This window comes from Haemaphysalis longicornis, unplaced genomic scaffold (genome assembly GCF_048455015.1).
Source record: "Haemaphysalis longicornis isolate Haplotype H1 unplaced genomic scaffold, Haemaphysalis longicornis Haplotype H1 scaffold_9, whole genome shotgun sequence".
Taxonomy (NCBI): domain Eukaryota; kingdom Metazoa; phylum Arthropoda; class Arachnida; order Ixodida; family Ixodidae; genus Haemaphysalis; species Haemaphysalis longicornis.
The window spans coordinates 149,024,035-149,034,521 of NW_027526460.1; positions in this window are offsets into that span (position 1 = coordinate 149,024,035).

Genomic DNA, 10,487 nt, shown 5'->3' on the forward strand with positions numbered 1-10,487 from the left:
CACGTTGGTGACAATCCCCACTATCGTCGTTCTCCTCGCAGCGCATAGGTCAGGGGAGAATCTGTCCGTGTTGTTAATTTGACTATGAAGCACAGTGGGAGGGGTAGCAAAATAGCGCGATTCCTGGAACGCCAATGCATGCCGTAGCTGGAACAGATTCCCTCCGGTAGTAAGTGGCAAGGATCGCGTCGGAGTAGGGTAATTGGTGTGGAGGTGTGGAAGAAGGGGCAACAGGACGGACCTCCAGATGTTCCATTCCGGGAGTACACCTGACCACTGTCACATGCAATTAGAGGAGCGAGAACGATAGAGGAGGAAATCAAATGGCGAGCGAGTTTTCTTGCCCACGAACAGGTGAACGCGCGATCAGCCCTGGCCGAGTCGAGGTTCAGCTCGAATGGAGTGTCGTGGTGCACGGGCCGACCAGCAATCCCGGTAGTCTGTAATGTATGCGCACTTTCTCCAAACTGTAAATAATTAGTTTTCATCCCAATGCATCTGATTCTCGCCGTCATTGTCACTGTTTTCGTGCCGGAACAAAACCAAGCGCGGGGCTTCTAGGCATCAGTAACCTCACCACGTATGTATTCAACGTGGAGAAGTGAGCGTAAACCTAGTGCTTTGAATTGCTAGCAAATATGAATTTTTGTGCGAAGTAGAAGAAGGGCTCGAAAGGCACGTTGAAGCTTCCTCAAGGAGCTATTGGTGCGTTTTAAATGATAAAAAGACGGCACGATCGGCCAAACAACACCGTCGAGTTTTTCGAGAGAACACTATCTTTTACACGACGAAACGCTGCTGGAGTGTTGCACAATTCAAAATTTCATCATGGCAAATTCCGAGAAGCTATTATTGCTGGCGAATATTGTTTTTCCTTTGTCTCTCTCGGGTGTGACAATTTGCCAGTATACTTATCATAAATGTAGAAGGGAACGTTATTGTGCACGTGCCAGGCTGTCTGAAGCATCGCCACTACGGGACATAAGGACATATCTGTGCAGGTAGTTTTCATCACCGGGCAGGCCACAAGAAATGGGACAGGCGTCTTTTTTCTGAACCGGCTTATCAGACGACGAAAAGAAACTTGCTGGTGGACGAGCTGCCTGAGAATCCAATACAATGTCCTTGAGTTGTCATTCGTTCTGAAATGGGCAAACACGCCAAGGATGTGCGAGTCATTCATTTCGATCCGAATTGTCGCTGATGAATTCTTTCCACAGTTAAGGTGTTGGTGTTTTGTTCTGCTACAACAGCTGCAGCAGTGCATCCCTCTGCTTTTTATTGAGGTCTGCGCTAATCGTTAGAGATAGGCTTGCCGCATTACCAGAAGGCGAGTCTGCGGGGAGCGTACAAGGGAAGGGAAGCGATTATCTCGTCGTATAAAGGAGTGTCAACTGAGGTACCTTTGGGCCCTAAAATGTGTTCTGAAATGCTGTTCATGGCGGCGAGGTGAAAGTATTCCAAAAGCAATAGTGGCAAGTCGGTAGGAAATTTATTTATTTATTTATTTATTTATTTATTTATTTATTTATTTATTTATTTATTTATTTATTTATTTATTTATTTATTTATTTAATTAATTAATTATTTATTTATTTATTCGAAATACCTACACCACCCGATGGGCATTTTTGCAGAGGGGTAAATTATTATTCAGAATAACAAGTAATCACAGAAAAGCAAGGAACAGAAGCGGAATACAGGTTTGTCTGTGAACAATTAAGAACATAGCATCAGGATATGGTCAACAGCCACAGAATCAAACGTTAGCACTCAAGAAATACTTCCGAAAACAGACAAAAGATTTGTCTGTTTGGGCGCCTGTTTTTAATAGATTGGGCGCCTGTTCCAGTACTTTTTTGTATTGAGAAAGAAAGAATACTGAAATACATTGATGCGTTACTCGTACGGTCTGGTTTGTTCAAAATTTTGTCTTCGTGCTGGTACGTGATGCGGTGTTTTTATATAAGTATTTTTTTTTAAATTTCAGTTATACTTCTCTTAATGGTATAGAGAATCTTGAGTCTAAGAATTTTTTTCCCGAGCGTAATGTTTGCCATCCGAAGTTATCTGGGATGACAGAGCGTCTAAATCAAAGTTGAAGTCGCCTATAATAAAGCAAAGTTGAAGTCACCTATAACAAATCTTGCTGCACGCTTCGGTGCCCTTTCGAAATCTTCTTTCAACACTTCCGTATACGGGTCCAACACTACAAACGCGCATTTCAAAAGAGGGGTAATGTTGTGGAACTAAGGTATTTCTGTTTATGATTTAGGAAAATCTTTGAAGCTTCTCGGAAAACGTACCAGAGCCGAGAAGCTTTTGCAGCAGTTGCATGGATACGGTCTGCTTCTAGATTTCAATGCCACACCAAGATATTTCAACTCTTGTAGACTTTGTAATACATCAGTCTTTAAGATATAGTTATCATGAAGGGTTCTTTGTTATTAGTAAATGTTACATGGTAACATTTAGACATTTAAATTCATCTGCCATAGCGCACACCAACCTGAGACTTTGAATAAATCAGCTTGTAACACACGTAAATCGCCGACACTCTTGACCGGGTAGTTTAACACGCAGTCATCCACATACAATGTAATAGTTACCCGGATACGCTTGGGTAGATCACTCAGAAAGACCAAAAATCGCAGCAGCCCAAGGACTGATCCCTAGGTCACGCCAGGAGAACTTCAGCGGGCGATGATGGCGTGCCACTTATTACTACTTGCTGCTCACGCGCAGTAACACACTGTTTTAACCAAGCAAGAAAGCGACTAGGGATTCCCAAAAGTTATAACGTATGCAACAAGAAGTTGTCTGGCACCACATCAAACGCCTTTATGAAATAAAAAAATATGCATCTACATTTAGTCCCTGGTTGAAAGAGAAGAAAACATCATGAATTTACTCGGTTAGGTTTTGCAGAAACGACGAACCATAGCGAGAATCATGCTGCGCTGGTGAAAAGAAATAATTAGCTGGCAAAAAGAAATGGGACACCCATCTACAATGCGTGTCCCATCTGTACTTTTCCAACCAAAGCATAGCATTTCGGTTTCGAGCGATACATTCAAAGTAAAACTAAAGGAAGGAGCTGCTGCGGCTGCACAGCTGTCGAAAATGTGAATAGAGGTACCATCAGGGTCATGCGCGGAGTGAGGATTCAGATTACTAAGTAATGACGTCACGCTCTGCACGGTAATACAATAACATTAATATCTGGCAATCGTAAAGGCGAATAAGACACAAAAGTGGAATTTTGAGCTGAGAGCAGTGAATAAAAATATCCATTAAAGGGGCCCTGAAAGGCGTTTTGAGCACACTAAATGAAGTAGCGCAATCGTTAGATTGGGTCGTCAACGACATCTGTGCCGCGCAGCGGAAAGCTCACACTTTTGTTCAAAGTTTGTCGCTTTTTTCTCACCCTCCCCTTCGTGTTTTTGGATGCCGCCATCTTCACATGTCTACATCATCGATTTCCAGATGTTCGTCATGAGCTAGACGTCCTGCTATTGGGCGGCTTTTTCACGCACTTCCGGCAACGAGATGAGTCGTCTGCTCAGCGGCGGCTCGCCGGCTGCTCTGCCAGCGGAGTGCCGGAGTACTTGGACATTTTACGACAAACGAAAAAATTGTAAACAGGCCATAACCCGACATGGATATTCTCTTACCTGAGTACGTTTCATAAAGAAAGCGTTGAAGCCCCATGGCCCTTCTTTCGTGCAATCGCAGAGAACGCCCTGAGCAGAATGCCCGGGTTTGACGCATACATTTTATTCAACTTCAAAACAATCCAGAGATGCGTTTCGAACGAACACAACGCCACAATTTGCCTTGCAAGTCTGAACCGCGATTGACAGACGATGGGTTGCCTCCTCCTGCCGGTCGTAAATTCGGCACTCACCTCACACGCGGTTTGCGGGGTCGAACAGCAAGTCACTTAATTCTGGCGCACAAGCCGAGATGGCTTTTACCCACGAACACTGCACATACCCCATGCGAGGTTGAGTCGTACGTCACTTGAGAAAGATAATCCAGACCATGGGAAGCACTATCCACCCGCAAAAGCACAACGTCGCAATTCATCGCGAAACAAAGGCGTTCACAACACACACACACCATCGCCTCCTGTAATGCCAAACGCATCTCGCACTTCCCAATGGGAGTGAGTGGTATGCCTGCAGTGCCCACATGTCGCGAGGTGGGGCCCCGAGCTGAACCGGGATCACGCAACCGTAACTGACTTCTGGAGCGGTTTGTGCCTTGTTGCCAAGGCAACCGATGTTTGAGATTGTCAAAGAAAGGGCGCTCGCTCCGCTAGAAAGCTCAGAGCCACGCCGGAGCATGTTTTGCCAACATTGCCGCTCTGGTCACAATATCTGGTCACAATATTGAAGCGTTTTGTGCACGGGTTCTGTATCGGTTTAAAATGCCTTTTTCACATGCCGCCGGCCGGAATTACCACCGCCGCAAAATAAGACCCGGCAGCAGGGGGGGGCGCATCTGATACGGCGCTTTTTGGATAAACAGTGCGCAGTGCATGAAAGGGACGGGGCGCACGATCCTCCCCGAGCGGCTGCAGGTTCGCCGCCGATTAAAATTGACGTGCCGCCGATAGCAACTGCAGCAACGTAAACCGCGAAAGGGCAAGGCCAGGCCGCCGCACAAATGCGGCCAGGTTTTTTGTTCGCTTTTCCAGCCTTCAGCGGAGTGCGGGATTCATGGTGTCAACAAAGCTTGCCCGTAGCAGACGGCAGTCTGAGGAGCAGCGGAAGTACGTCACCGCTAAGGAGTGCAGCATCATGGGAAGGAAGGCTGGCGCGCCGTCAACAGCGAAAGGAGAAGGAAACGCGGCGCGACGATAATGCGCGGTTTTAAGTGCGATGCACTTTATAAGCGACCCCGAACCTTCCGCCGTCCGCATTGCTTTCCTCCTGTCCCCTAGCAACGGCGCGAGGAGCGGAGAGGAGCGTCCGTAGCAACAGCGCAGCGACGTCACACCCCACGTGACCCGCGCGCGCTCCGCCTCCCGCGCCGTGGCTGCGTGTGCCCGCGCCGGCTCCCGCACCGCTCCTCGCGCCGTCACGTCACACTCCCACGTGACCGCGCGCTGGCGCCTTTGCGTCTGCTTCCCCTCTCCTCCCGCCGTGACGTCACATGCTCTGCAGCTGGCGCGCCTCTCCCTCCGTTAGGTTTGCACTCACCCTCGGCGCGCGCCTCTCCCCTCGCCTGACAGCTCCCCCTCGCCGGTACTGCGCCTCTCAAGGCGATGGCAGAATTACTACGCCGTGTACTCTCGGCGCAAGAAATGCATTCGCACTTCCTCACGATTCCCTTCGGGGAGGTGGGGGCAATTTTTTTCATTTACGATTTCTCAGTTAATACTCATCGCTTTAACAAAATTCTTGCAGGAGGAGATTGCTAATACATTGCTTTATTTGGTGACATGTACATCGATGCATCGGCGGAAGGTATTTCAGGACCCCTTTAAAGTACTGGGCTTTAGTGAAGCTGTCTTCCAGTAATTTACCATTATTCGTGATAGCCCGAATGCCAACGGGATCATTCTTGTTATTTTTAATACAATGCCACACTCCTTTTATGTTTTAAGCGAAGCTTTTTACCTTTACCCACCAAGGGTTCTGCCGCAACCGTTAGTGTCAACAGATTACTCCTGCCAACAAATAAAAGGCGTTAATGGCACGGCCAGAAATCGAACCTGGAAAGAAGAGAGAAGCAGAGCGACAGCCCGTTGAGTTACCGATTGAGCTGCGAGACCACTCGGAGACGGGGGAGACAAAAGCGGACTGACCGAGTACATGTGCGTGTTTACGCCCGGCATTTTCGATGAATGCCACGTTCCGCTATGCGCTCCGCCTACGGCACGTGTTGAGGCTGTGCGCGTGCCTTGCGCATGCGCTAGGAGTATATATTAAAGGAAGCTCACACCAACGCATGGCAGTTCACTTCTCCTGCGGCTCATCGCCGATCTCGTCGCCTGTGCAGGTGGCAGCAGAGACGGAGAAGTGAGATAGTCAACACTGGGTTTGAGCTTCCGTCACTTTGATAAGGAAAGAGTTTCCACTGATGTTCTTCACCAATGAAACTCAACCAACCGCCCTTAATTAGTCATGCATTGATTTAACCTTACCAAAAATATCTCGCTTAATTAAAGGTTTTATTTAAGTGCTTTTAATTGTCTCTGGTTTCACTCTTTGTGGAGCCTCGTGCGTGAATTCAAGTGACGTCGCATGGGTAATCTTTGTGGGTGTCGTTTAGAGCTTCGGTGTCCAACCACCTTCACAGGGTGGGTTGGCGGGCGGCATTTTTTCTTTTCTATCAGCTAGGGTTGATAAATATCGGCGTTTTGAAACTTTGAGGCGGTTTTTGTGGTGTGTACTAAATTCCTTTAGTTTAGCGTATAGGGGTCTTATAAGGTGTCGCCACCCCATGCCAGACAGTTTCGCGCCCCTTTCCCTCCCTCCGTCGCCCCCTCATAACCTGTTAGCTTAGCTTAGCTGGGACTGTGGTCGTCTAAATGCTTTTCACATTCTAGCCTATTATTTATTGATATATCTTACTTCTTCGTTATCCAAGGGTTATCGACGCGCTGTTTCTACCTTTTGAATGGAAAAACTCATTGGTAATGAAATTATTTTATCTTTAAATATGGTTTTGTCAACCATATTGATTGATATGGATTTTATCATCTCGGAGAAAATTTGGGGCTTTTACCCTCTGCTGAGTGGTTATATGAAAGCTATACTCCATTGTATTGATACAGCGCGTAGGGTGATGCTATCACATTACCACCGATCCTAGGACCAAAATCTCAGCTTAAGAAAAGTTCGGGAAGGCACTGCACGTAACTGATCGCGGTGGTGGTGGTGACGTTTATTACCCTTGGGCGTAGCCTTGCGTGGTATGCGGGCAAGTATTCCGCAGATCTTCACCCTTTTACCGTGTAAAGGTTGGAGGCGCCAGTGACGCTGCAAAGTCGAACGCGTGGGAAGCGGCGGTTTCCTGAAAGGCGCATGAACGGCTTTATGGCAGCCAACCTGTGAACAGCAACCGGCCTTTAGATCATGCCGCCTGCGTGGAGACGAATTGTCTTGAGCCTCCGCTGGGTGGTGACGTTGTTTTGAACGGCGAGTTGCAAAGCACAGTACGAGCGTGGGAAAGCGTGGGTCAGACGTGGCGGCGGTTGCTTCGGGGGCCGCCTTGCCGCGCGTTTAGCCAGAGGGACGGTTGTAAAACCAAGTGGCCTGACGCGCTTCTGATAACGGGGTAGCAGGGGGCTGTCAACTGTGCTTGGACGGCGTCCTATTTGGGGCGGTGGTTCTGCCTTTGTTGGCCCGCGCGCACAGTAAAGAAATGCGAAGATGTTTCGTTGGGAATGCGACGCCGCGGGCTCCGCGTGTCCCATATGGTTTGTGCCGAGGATCGCCTGTCAATGGCGGAGAGCCTCGAGGGCGCGCTGCGTTCGTTAAGAGGAACAGAAACGGGTCACCCTGAGTTTCTGGTGGCGGTCCAACTTTGGACAATGCGTTATACGGGTAAAGTGCGTGCGTGGGAACGGGCAACGCAGGCCGCGTGCGTAAGAGCTTGCCCCAGGTGCTTGCACGTGTTTCCGCGGCTGTTTCAGTGTTTGTTGTATTTGTTTGGTTTGCTTTGATCTCTTCCTTTTTTTCTGCTGGGAGAGAGTGACCAGCCTTTCAGGGTTACGGGGGGCGTTACCCTCCGTGGTTTAGGCCCGGATTTGGAAATCCTTCCAATCAGGGCGCCAGGTGATAACGATTGGGCTGTGTATCGGGGGTGGAGCCTAAGTAACCCATCAAAACCACGAGACACGAGGTCTCGTGGTCGAATCCTCAAGGTTTAATGTGCTATGCACGGCCGGCGTATTGCCGGGCTAGCCAGGTTCGGCTAGGGAGGATCTCACCACTTGGGTAGTCTTAGGTCAGGGTCCGTCGCTGACGGGGGTGCCACGTGCACAAAGTTGTAGCTGACTAAGACTCACTTTACTTCCTACTTTGTTATGTCTATCCTCTGTCTGTAAATATTCTGTATATGTCTTCCGTGTAAATACACAGTTTGAAAAACCCTCCATCAACCATCGTCCTCGTGTCATCAGTTCCGCAACCATCAGGTACCAACGCAGATCATCATCAAGAAGAACAAGGAACCAATCATTTACTTACCTTTTTACCTATATGCTTGGGAAATCACCAGTAGTCGCAGAGGCTTCTGTCCCTCAAAAGCGGGAGGATCAGGCGCAAAATGCCTCTTCTTGTGGTCCAATGGCCTTTAGCGAAAATGCCATGGTCCGAAGAGGCACGCGGTGCACCTGTCCTTCCAAGTTCTCTAAACAAAGCGGACCGCTCAGTCCAGTTGGGCACAGAAGTAAAGACATAAGCTTTAGCTTGTGGAGCTACGCCGGTGTCCGCGCTGAGTTGGTTCTGATTCGGGACAGTAAGAATGCCTCTGTCCTCTTCATTTTTTTAGTTACACAGGTTAGTGTCGTAATTTGAAGTTTTTTGTAAATGCGCTGTTCGTCGGGAGCCACTTCCAGACAACGAGTACACAATGTCTCTTTTCTGGCCAGTTTGGCCGCGGCTTCGTTTCCAAGCACTCCAACGTGGGAAGAAACCCACTCCAAGCGAACGCCAAGGCCGTTTTCATTTAGCTGGTGAAGGAGACGTAAGGAGCGTTGCCAAGTTTTATCCACGGAAAATCAAATATGCAAAAGTTGTAGGGATGACTTGGAATCCGTTACAATTGCCGCAGTCCGCACCTGAAGTGACTCGATATATTTTCTAGCCCGCCTAAATTGCTAAACACTCACCATTGTTCATGACGGCGAATGGTCAATGCGAGCCGCTCAAGAAACGTTTATGCTGCGAATCCCAAAGGCCGCTCCGCTGCTCTTTAATTCTCTGTTTACAGATCCGTCCGTAAGCACGCGACAATAACCTCCGTGCAACCGGTCCAAGTGTTCATGTACTAACACTCTCGTTTCATCCGCTGATGTAAATTTCTTTGAGCGAATGCACGGAATGGCGATACGACCCTCCACACTCTCAAAACACAATGGCGATTGCAAGTGATGTTAAAACTTGTATTACTGCGTGTACAGAACGCTTATAGTGTTGAGTGCCATCTGTATACAACATTCCACTCGTAAGCGGGGATGACTGGGCAATGCAGTTTAGGCATTAGATTCTCTCAGCCGCAGGAGCTGCCAGAGCAGCCACTGAGAGGCCATTCAGCGAAGCGATGGAAAATGGGACTCGTGAAGGATCGTTTATTTTCGAGTAGCCTGCGGAACCCCCATCCGAATATTTTAACGCCCTGTTGGTGCAGGTCGGTGCAGTGCAAGCACTGCACCGATCAGCACCGATTAGCACTACTGGGACACCGAAAGAGAGAAAACAGGGAAAAACCGGCCACAAAGTGACCGTAGTGTGGAGCTGAAGCGTAAATAAGGGGTTACTCCCGCAGTGGGCTCCAGCAATTCGCCAAAACACATTAAAGCGGTGTGACAAGGACGTTACAACAGACTCCATGTCCTGCCTCCACAATACCTTATAGTTCATTTCGACGCCGAGAAATTTCACATGATTAGCTTGACAGATTGACAAGCCAGCTAAGATTAACTTGAAGCGCGTAGCTTTCCATTGCCTTCCAGGAAACAAAACAAAGGAATATTTTTACGCAGAGACCGTTCATCCCACCGATGAAAGATAGGCTTGTACGGAACAAATTACTCCTTGAGCTATGATAGCCAATCGCTTGGGTTGATACTAGGAGGTACAGCTACATATTTCGTCTGCATATATTGATAGGTGCACTGACTTGCAATCCTTTTGTAATGTTTAAAATACTTGGAAAGTTTAATGCTTTACTTTTTCGAAATGCAGTCCTTCCAAATCCCGGTTGATATGTCTTACCACAAGAAATATTGTAAATAAAAGTGATCAACTTGAAACATTCTTCCTGTCGCTTGATTTTCATTTTAACGGAAACGTGACTACATGACCTCATCCTACAAGAAGAAATTGTTCCCTAGTGCTATCGCTTGCACCGACCGGACAGCGTACCTCGACAGGGGAGGGGGGGGGGGGCAAAATAGTTACACACGAAATAAATATCACCACGCTAATCAAGTTCCTGCTCATGGAAGGTCAGTTTAACGGCAGGGTTGTTTACGCCTACACAATTTCGTCCGTCGTACGTAAAAACCCTGAAGCCTCAAGAAAAAAATGTGGTTGCGGGGTCTCTGGAGTCGAACCTGGGACCTTTACGCCGTGACACTGGCATCTTTACCCGCGGGCCGCCTCACAGGATTTTTCTTCGTTATTATCCACCCTAAAGGTCCGAGGGGGTACGTGTTGGGAGTGGCGGAAAACAATAACATGTGCAGCGATTTGGAAAAACAACAACAAAAAAAAAAACACTTCCCGTCGTCGGAGTTGGACCTGAGT